The following is a 10261-nucleotide window of genomic DNA, read 5'->3' as shown; positions in this document are numbered from 1 at the left end:
GTGCGAAAGAGAAAACCACCCTCTAGAGAGTTAGTGGCTGGGTTTTGTCTGCACTCCATCAGGGATTTAAGTTTCAGGACCTAATTTCTTCAGCTCTGATGTAAAAGGAGGAAGTGAACCAGATGATTTCTGAAGGTCTAAAGGCAGCTCTAAATACATAGTAAACTATGAACACAGACCAGGGCTCGGAGTTTGCCGGCACCAAACCTTAGCTCCACGCATCCAAGCTGTGTGTCCACGGGAATGTCACTTGATTTCTTCTGTCATCTAGAGAGAGGAATACCTATGTCACAGGTTCTTATAAGGACTGAATTCTTTCATCATATATAAAGCACCTGACCTATAGGATATGCCACATTGCTAGTACCCTCCTTCCTAAAATGCTATGATTTCTAACATCAAAGAATCTGGAAAAGTTGCCTTTCTGTAACACAACTAGATAATTCAGTCCAAAATATTTCCCACTCTAACTTCTTACTTGCAGTAGCATGAAAATTATACAAATCTGGGTAAGTTCTACTGAAAAATACTCGTGAGGTCGAAGTATTTCAAAGTTTGTGTCTTACATGAGATATTTTACATTTTTTCCCCTTATGTGTTCCAAGTCACTCAGAAATTTAAAAAAATGATATATGTTAAACCAAGATGAGAAAGTGAAGTCTTTACAAAGTTTATGTTGCTAATTAAATTAAGGTTTCTAGCAGATCAAGTCCAAATGACTGGGTTCAACCAAATATTTCCTTTGATCTCGAGATTTTTTTTACTTCAAAGCCTAGCCGGCAGGATTGCACAGTCTGCCGGGGGCCCTCCCATCCCTACAATGAGGGGCTCATGGTTAAAGAAGAACTTCTGAGGGTCTGCTTCAGAGCAGTGAACCCGGCAGGGACTGGCCCTCACCCAGGGTGAGGTGTCTTGGGAGAAAAGAAATGAGTTGGAAGATGTGGGTTCGGGCAGCTTGCGTCTGCCAATTACTCACATCCCATGAGAAAGTTACTTGACCTCAACCTTCCTGTGAAATGAGACAATAAAACCTAACTTATTTATCTTGCAGACTTGATATAATGTCGGGTCTTTGGATACACCAAACATTGAAATAAGATTAAGAAATAAAACCCCAGAGGGATCCTACAGCAGTTTCTTTTTTCTCCCAGGAAGAGTTTTTCCACCATTGTTATCTCTGGTGCTTTAAGAGTAGGTGCTCATGAATTCTTTGCTGAATAAGTAAAGAGACAAATAAAGAGAGTGGTGAAGAATGGACCCAGTACTGTCTGCCACTTAGGTTTGCTCTTTCCTCCTGTCAGACCATCCCGTGCGTCCCGCCATTGCAGCCCTAGCTCTACTTAGTCCTGGGATGCAGTAAAATTCTTTTTTATTACAAGGGTTGGGGCAGTGTGGAGAAAGGCAACGGAGAAGGTGGAGCCACCCAGCAGCAGGGAAGGAAGGAGGATGGCTCTGGGGATGGAAGGGGATTTCCTGCTCCACCTGTGAATGGGCATCTGCTCAATGTGTCACACGCTGTCTTGGACAAGAGAGTCTCAGCATTATTCCCTTAAGCCCATGTTTACTTCTAACTGAATGAATTGAACATTCATAGCTTTCCACATTTTCGTCAGCCTGGAGAGACAAACACCCTACTTATGATCAGTGAAATACAACTTCAAGTTAGCCTGAATTCTTAGTCACAGAAGAGGACTTGGGAGACGGGGGAACCCAAGTCCTTGAGTAAGGGGACTCCATGATGAGAACATAATGAACAGACCTGAAGAATTTGCGATGCAGACTTGTATGCATGTTTTTCAAGTCTCCCTATCTCTCTGAGTTTATCTTTTGCACATTACCTCTGGACAAGCTTCATGTATCAGAATCAGAGATTAGGGCAGGAGCTGAAAGACAGAGCTTTCCTGTAATATAAGCTCCAGGGTAAGCACGGATGGAATCCCCCCAGTGAGCATCTCTATCTAGATATTTCGACATCGGTGCTCCCAGGCGTCAGATGGATTGTTCTTCCCTGACACTGGGGTGGTTTCCTAATCCGTGTCAGCTGTGAATCAGCCCTGGTGGAGGCGTGATAAAGTGGACCAGCGTGGTCGGGAACTCCAGATGAAGGAGACCCACTCAAAGATACAGTATCAGTTAGGATGTCTGAGGCTGCAAGTCACAGGAAACCAACCTAAAGTGGCTTAAAAAGGACATGTATTCGTCTCACATACGAAGAAGTCTAGGGAATTGGTGGTTTCAGGGTTATGCCGTTCTCTCGGTTCCGGAAATGCAGGATGGTGCCACAGTGAGGGGCACAGCCTCTACCGTCAGTGTCCCTGGGTTCAAATCCCAGCTTTGGTGCTTCTTGGATGTGGGACTTCTGGCAAGTTAACTTCTCTGAGCTTCAGTTCTCTCCGCTGTGAAACTGGAGGTGACACAGTACCTCCCTCCCAGGGGTCTTGCTAGCATTACATTAGTACGTGTAAACTGCTTGGCCAGGGCCTGATGTGTAATAAGCACTACATAAATGTTGGGTGGGGGTTGTTTTTGGTTTTTTGTGTTTTTTCTGGTCGCGTGGCTTGTGGGACTTAGTTCCCCAACCAGGGATTGAACCTGGACCCTCGTCAGTGAAAACACTGAGTCTTAACCACTGGACCTCCAGGGAAGTCCCCATAAATGTTAGTTTGTATCATCTTTATTTATTAATATCATCCTCTCATTTTCACAAGAGGGTTCCCAAGGCACCAAGCTTCACACTGCACATGACAACCTACAGGGCAGGGAGGAAATTGTGTGAGGGGGATGGGGCAGGACATGAGAGTGGCAGGTGCTTCCCAGTGCATCCCTCTCCTTTAGTGGGGACAAAAGTCTTTCCCAGACACCCACATCCCTTTTCACCGGAGTCTGGACGTCAGGATTGGGCCAGGTGACCATGTCTGGCAACACCTGGCAAAGAGGACCGAAACTATCATGATTTGGAGTCTTTGTACAACCTGACGCGGTAGCCATCAGCCACATGAAGCAACAGAGTTAAATGACAATCAGTTAAAATTAGAAAGTCAGGGGCTTCCCTGGCGGTCCTGTGGTTAAGACTCCACGCTTCCACTTGGGGGCGTGGGTTCAGTCCCTGGTCGGGGAAGTAAGATCCCACATGCTGCATTAGAAATTCAGTTGCTCAGTCACACAAGCCACATTTCAAGGGCTGAATAGTCACATGCAGCCAGAGGTCTCCAGAAGGGACAGTGCAGATATAGACTGTTTCCATCCTTACAGAAAGTTCTATTGGACAGCTCTAGAGTCAAAGTTCATGCATGAGGGACCCACCTGCCCTAAGCACGTCTTTGCCTGGTGTCTGAACAAATTCAGGGCTCTGTTCACAAGGAAGAAGTGGAAGTGGGCATTGGACTGGCAATCAACAAAAAAGGAAGCCCAGAGGAGGACCAACATAGATGCTGGTGTGGACATTGGGGTGCGACTGGGCACACTCAGTGAAGTTAAGGAAGTTTCATGAGAGTTCAGCTTTACCACGCTGGCCTCTAGGCTCCCTTACACGTAGGAGCCCAGCTCTTTGACTGTGGTGGAAATTGGGACTATCAAGAAGGATTTGGACTTCCCCAGTGGTCCGGGGGTTAAGACTCTGTGCTTCCAATGCAGGAGGGGTGAGTTCAATTCTGGTCAGGGAACTAAGGTCCCACAAGCTGCGTGGGGCATGGCCAAAAAAAAAAAGATTTGCCAGACCTCCTTCTGAGTCATTTCAGATACAGATATTATAGGACCAAAATGAACCTCCAGCCCAGCTACAGCCTGGACCTCAACCTAGTGGTGTTACGACAGTGCTCTGCAGATCACCGCACCGATGTCGGCTACTTTTATGATCATGTAAAATGGGGGCAACAACCATTTTCCACTTTGCATAACCACCGTGAGACACAACGGACAATATGGCAAAGTCCTCAGGAAAGTTCTCCCCTTCTACCTGCAAAACGCAGACATGGGATCATCCTTGGCTTACCCAAGGGGTCTTGGGCAGCAGGAAAAGTCCTTAGAGCTCCTCTAAGCGTTTGAGAAGGTGTTGGTTGACAGCAGTAGGAGTGAAGTTGGAGTAATAATAATAACAACGGATGTGCAGCTATGCTTAAGTATACGCCAGGCATTTGCCTAAGGTCAGGAAGTGGCCGAGTGGGATGTGCACCCAGATGTTCTGCTGTCAAAGCCCAGGAGCTCTGCCACACTTTCTCCCCGGATCTCTGGAAGACTAAGCTCTTTAGGGCGATGGTGGTCAAATTCCAGCGTGCATCCGAATCATGCAGAAAGCTTGTTGAAACACAGCCCTCTGGGCCAGTAGCATGCTAGAGCAGGTTCCCCTATCCGCTCAGGAGAGATGATTGTGTGTATCTCTTTCCAACTCAATAACAATGCATTTGATAACTTCACTTTGGTAGCTTGAAAGCAGTCACAATGGGAGAATTTAAACCACAGGAATCAGCAAACTCTAGGACATATCTCCCCCTGGTAAACCAGTTGTTAAACCTTTGTCACCACATCACCCAGAATCTCTGATTCAGTAAATCTTGGATGGGGCCTGAGAATTTACGTTTCTAGTAAGTTCCCAGGTGAAGCTGATTCTGCTGGTCCAGGGACCACACTCTGAGAACTGCTTGGAAAAACATTTCAGACAGCCCTGAAATGGATGACAGGTTCTTATCCTGAAATAAGTCATCACTGACGTGAAGAATCTTGGAAGTCTCAGCAAGGAATGTTGGCTGTAGATGACCCTAAGTCAAATTGACACTAGTAAGAGCTAATGTTTACAGAGTATTGCTTGTAGGCAGCTACTGTCCTAGCCATGCCTTGCATTATCTCACTTAATCCTCCCAACAACCCTGGACAGCAGGCTCTATTATCATAGGTGAGCCTGAAGCACAAAGCAGTCAAATGACTTGCCCAAGGTGTACAGGGAATCAGTGGAGCCACTGAGTTGTGGGCATGGGCAGTCTGGTTCCAGAGCCCTCAAGTTTCACTGGTACCACAAATCACAGATGAAACCACAGATGTGAGAAGAAGAAGAAGAAGGAGAAGGACGGTGGGGGGCAGGGCAGGGGGAAGACCCGGGGGAGAAAAAGAAGGGAAACTTCAAAGAACATACACACAAAAGGGGACTCAAATTTTGTTTCTGCCAAGTAGACTTTCCTGGCTTTAAAGGAAAAAATAGATAAAGATGTTTGCATTCCTCTCATTGCCCTTCCTCCAATATCCTGAACGTGCGGAATCACGCCATCAGTTGATGAGAAAGTCATTCTCCTAGATCAGGGGTCAATAAACATTTTCTATGAAGGAAAAGATAGTAAATAGCCAAGGCTCTGTGGCAGCTACTCCACTCTGCCATGGTCGCTGGAAGCAGCCATAGAGGTCATATCAGAATGAGCATGGTTGCACCCCAGTAAAACTTTGTTTACAAAAACGGGCATTGGACCCTATTCAGCTGTGGCCTATAATTTGATGACCTATCCTAGATTCATCTACAAGTTATTCCTTATTCCTAACTAACTAGCAGGAACCATACCTTCATTAAATTTAGGCAGAATTTTAGCAGAAGAAACAAAAACAAAAAACACACCAGTATATCTGAGTAATCACTCAACAGATTCCATTGGGAATCTCCTCAGAAGACCATCCTTTTCTCTGGTTCTAATTTGGTTAGAGAAGTTCTTCCTTAGTTTTAGATTACGATAGTAGGCTCAGTTGGCTGGAAAATCATGCTACTGGGGTGAAGGTCCACACATCCAAAGTTTGGCTCGGTTTCAGCTCCCTTGGTCGAGAGGGGAACCAGAGTCATGACCTCATTTGATCACCGCAAATACATCATGACTAGCCTAGAACCAACTCAGAGGGTAGCTTATAAGTCAGCAGCATCATCTTTTTACTTCAAAGATAAAATATTTATTCCATTTTATACGCCAACAGTGATGCCAAAGAATATGATGGAGGTCTGTAAGGAATTTGAAAATGATGGATCCCAGATCCACCTTCTCCTTAACACTGAGATTGCTGCCTTCTTGGTAAATGCCCCCCATAGCTTTTCTCCTAGGCCCTAACCTGTTCTCCATGCCCCCAGGTCCTCCCTGCCCCTGATTCACTTTCTTAATGCACATCCTTGATCCTTTTGCACTCCTAATCAAGAAACTCTCTCTGAATTACCATTGCATGTTAAGTTTGACTTAAGGCCAAACTCCTCAACCCAGCATTCAAGACCTGGTCTGACCTGGCCTCATTTTTCTCTCTCCCAGTTTATCTTAAACTCATCCAATTTCTATACCCACATAATTATGCCTTGAGTAAGAAGTTCCAAGGGCTTAGTCAAATGAGACAAGTGTTTCAACTAAAGCAACAAAAGCCACATAGCCACGGAAGAACCATAATCGCAGCCAAGTGAAAGACAGAGTCAAAGGCAGCAAGATAATCTAGAAATCAGAGGAAGAATGTGGGACAACATTTCAGAAATAAAGCAATAGAAAATGACATGAACCCTCTTCTGTGGTGTCAGGTACTTGGTGTCTGGACAGATCTGGGACCTTAAGAGAAGAATACGGCTGATGCACTAGGTCAGTGCTTTCCAAACTCACCTTTCCGTTACAATCACTTGGGTGGCTTTTAACCGTAAATATTAATAGTCCCTATCCCACACCCAGGAAAAGGGCCAGAGAATCTGAATTTTAATAAATCCTTAAGATCATTCTTATGACTGTCCAAGTTTGGGAAAATGCTGACTTCAGATTAAAATCACCTGCAGGCCATACAGAGACACCACGTAGAGAGGCCACCTAGAGGAGTGCTGGCTGACAGCCCAGTTAAGACTCCAGCCAACAGCTAGGCTCAACTGCTAGACGTGCGTGAAGATGCATCCAGATGACCCCAGCCTCCAGGTTCCAGTATATCCCAGCCAAGGCCCTGGACATCGTGGAACAGAGACAAGTTATCCCCTCTTTGCCCTGTCTGAATTCCTGACCAACAGAATCCAGGAGCCTAATAAATTGGTTGTTTTATGTTTTTTGAAAAAATCATCTGGGGAGCTTCTAAAAAATGCTGTAGCTTAACTCCTGTCCCCAAGACATCCTGATTTATTTTGTCTAGAGTAGGAACTGGTATTAATTTTTCCTCTACTTTTTGTTATAAAAACTTTTTAACATCAAGAAGAGTGGAGAGGGACTTCCCTGGTGGCCCAGTGGTTAATAATCCGCCTACCAATGCAGGGGACACGGGTTCGAGCCCTGGTCCGGGAAGATACCACATGCCGTGGAGCAACTAAGCCCGTGTGCCACAACTACTGAGGCTGCACTCTAGAGCCCACGAGCCACAACTACTGAGCGCACTGCCACAACTACTGAAGCCCACGCGCTTAGAGCCGGTGCTCCACAGCAAGAGAAGCCACCGCAATGAGAAGCCCGCGCACCGCAACGAAGAGTAGCCCCTGCTCACTGCAACTAGAGAAAGCCCGCGTGCAGCAACAAAGACCCAACTCAGCCAAAAATTAATTAATTAATTAATTTTAAAAAGAAAGAGTGGAGAGAATAACATATGGAAATCTGTGAACCCATCACAATCGTGAATATTTTGCAATGTGATAGATAGATTGATAGAGAAATAGATGATAGATAGATGATAGATATATATAAACACCGATAGATACATAGAAAGATACATAGATACACAGATAGATATATATAGCTGAACTACTTGAACATAATTTACAGACATAACATTTTACCTGTAAGTATTTAAGCATGGAACTATCCAAAAATAATGGCATTGTCCTACATAAACACAATAACATTATCAGGTCTAAGAAAATAACAGCAACTCCCCAATATCCAGTCCATGTTCAAATCTCCCCAATTGTCTCAAAAATCTCATCTTTTGCTCTTTTTTCAAAACAGAATCCAATCAGTTTTCATGCATTGCACTTGCTTATTAAGACTCTTTAGTCTATTGTTCTCCCTTTCATTTATTTATTTTTTAAGTTATGTTGACATTTTAAAGCAACCAGGCCGGCTGTCTTATAGCATAGCCTAGAATCGGTATTGGTCTGATTGTCTCTCTGTGGCATTATTTAACTTATACATCTATTCCCAGTTGGTTCTAAACTGAAATTTAAGTCTAAAGAGACTAGATTCAGATCAAGCTTTGAGGCAAGTATAATTCATAGGAGGTGTGTATTTACACCACACAGGTGGCATATGTTGTATTTCTGGATTGTTTAGTAAGTGTATGTTTAACTTCATAAGAAAATGCTAAATTCTTTTCCACAGTGGCTGTACCATCTTACATTCTCACCCATGATGCATGAGAGTTAAATGGTCATTTTTTAAATTCTATCATCCTTTATATTTCTTAACTGGTAATCTCCCATAGGGGGTAAAAAAAAACCAACACATTTTCTCATCAACTTGATATGAGCTCTATCTCTTATCATAAAGGCAGAGTAAATGCTAATTCTTTCTGCTTAATTACCCATTTTTAGAATAGAGAGTTTTTATAGGAATCACCTCCAGTGGTAGCGAGCAAGGTTTTCTTTTTTCTCTCTCTGTCTCTCTTTCTTTTCTGTAACTATGCACTTCTGAATTTATTCCATATTTTACAATCAATAACACGTGTCATTCTTTTTCATTCTCAAAGTGTCCCAAATTTGCCTAATGGAAATGCTATCAAGTTGGTAGCATTTGACCTTTTGATAACTTCATTAGCCTTTGACACTATTTTCCTTTCTGGTACAATAAGGTTCCTATTCTCACCTTGAACTTCCCTTGACCCAGGCCTAGAACCAGCCAGTTCTCCAAAAGCACCGATTTCTTTAAATGTTATTGAGAAACTAAGTGGCCATAGCCTTCTCGTGGCTACTGGGATGTCATCATGTTTAGGTTCTTTCAGTAGAAATACACACACACACTTTAAATCAAAAACTAGTATTCATATCAGTATTTCCTGTTAAAATTTAGCCTTCTCAACATTTTTGACTTTTTAATTTGTATCTCTTTCACCGAACATTAATAAAATTAACATATTTACTAATCTGCTTTATCTCATCATACAAATAAAATAGTATCAAGATCACAGTGCCATATGACTACTAATAAAACTGCTGAGGGAAGTTTAAGATTTCTTTGCAATTCTTTTCATCCTTACAATATGTCCTGCTAGAGATATCTAGTTAGAGTACTGAGTTCAAAAGTCACTTGGAATAATTCTTTCTCTGGGTGCTTATGTTCCACCTTGATACAGTTAGGTGTATTTGTTCCCATTTGTTTTCCATTTTATGGTCTGGCCTCAATATGTTTTAAAAGCTCCCCAGGGATTCCAGGGTGCAGTTACGATTTGAGAGGCACGGACTCGGTTGTTTGCTCTCTCTTCCCTTTCCCTCCTCCTGAAACCGCTTCTCTCCCATTTGCTTTTATTGAAATTCCACCTTTTCTTGAGGGTTCACTTCCTCCATTCTAAATCCTTCCTTTGATCCCATTAGTCAAGAGTAACAGCACATATACTAAAATTGGAACTATCAAAACTGGCCCCAGAGCAAGGATGACCTGCAAATTCATGAAGCGTTCCACATTTTTCAGTCTCTTGCACTTAAAATTATGAGGATTTACTATTCAGTTCAGAGAATTGTGGAGAAAAATATTAATAATACTGTGCTATTCCTCTGGACGCTTCCCATGACAGCTCTGGATAGCGTAGGAAGACAACTAACTGATCACCCAGCATGTGCTAGAAGAAATGGGTAACTCAACCAAATGATGCCACTAATTGAATGTGAGATGCTTTAGGAAACTCCAAGAGAACAAAAGGAAATTCTCTTTTTTTTTGACGGTTTCTGTGTCAGCTCTCAGGGGTAAAGAGATTTCTATCCCAAAAGAATAAAACGGCTTTAACTATTGCCATATTTGTAATTTCCAAAGGTTTCAGTGAAGTTAAAAAACTCTGTAGAATGTGCTTGTTTTTGTTCTTGTGTTGTTTCATTTTTGTCCAGGAGAGTCAAAAAGTGTCAGTTGGACGAAGGATGGAATTCAAAAATAGCAGCTGCCCCCTCTGGAACCCTATGGCATTTTGACCATTCCTGACAGGACTTCAATGGAGGTAAAACATTCAAAGTTCTACCTTGCCTTACAGTCCTTGTGTGCAGGGTCAACGAACTTTGACTGTGAAGGGCCAGATAGTAGCTACTGTAGGCTTTGCAAGTCACATGCATCTCTTTCACATACCCTTCTTCTCGTCTGTAATTCTTCATACT

The 10261-nt window shown here is 43.1% G+C and overlaps 1 pseudogene; it reads left to right on the top strand.

Annotated features, from left to right (window-relative positions):
• The first annotated feature begins 9499 nt into the window (after positions 1-9499).
• On the top strand, positions 9500-9587 carry LOC149749511 (U6 spliceosomal RNA; annotated as a pseudogene).
• The last annotated feature ends 674 nt before the right edge of the window (positions 9588-10261 follow it).

Source organism: Delphinapterus leucas, chromosome 3 (assembly GCF_059928025.1).
Source record: "Delphinapterus leucas isolate spDelLeu-1000000601 "Yukka" chromosome 3, BTC_Dleu_Yukka2, whole genome shotgun sequence".
In the NCBI taxonomy this organism is placed as follows: domain Eukaryota; kingdom Metazoa; phylum Chordata; class Mammalia; order Artiodactyla; family Monodontidae; genus Delphinapterus; species Delphinapterus leucas.
This window is presented reverse-complemented; position numbering and strand designations above follow the sequence as displayed.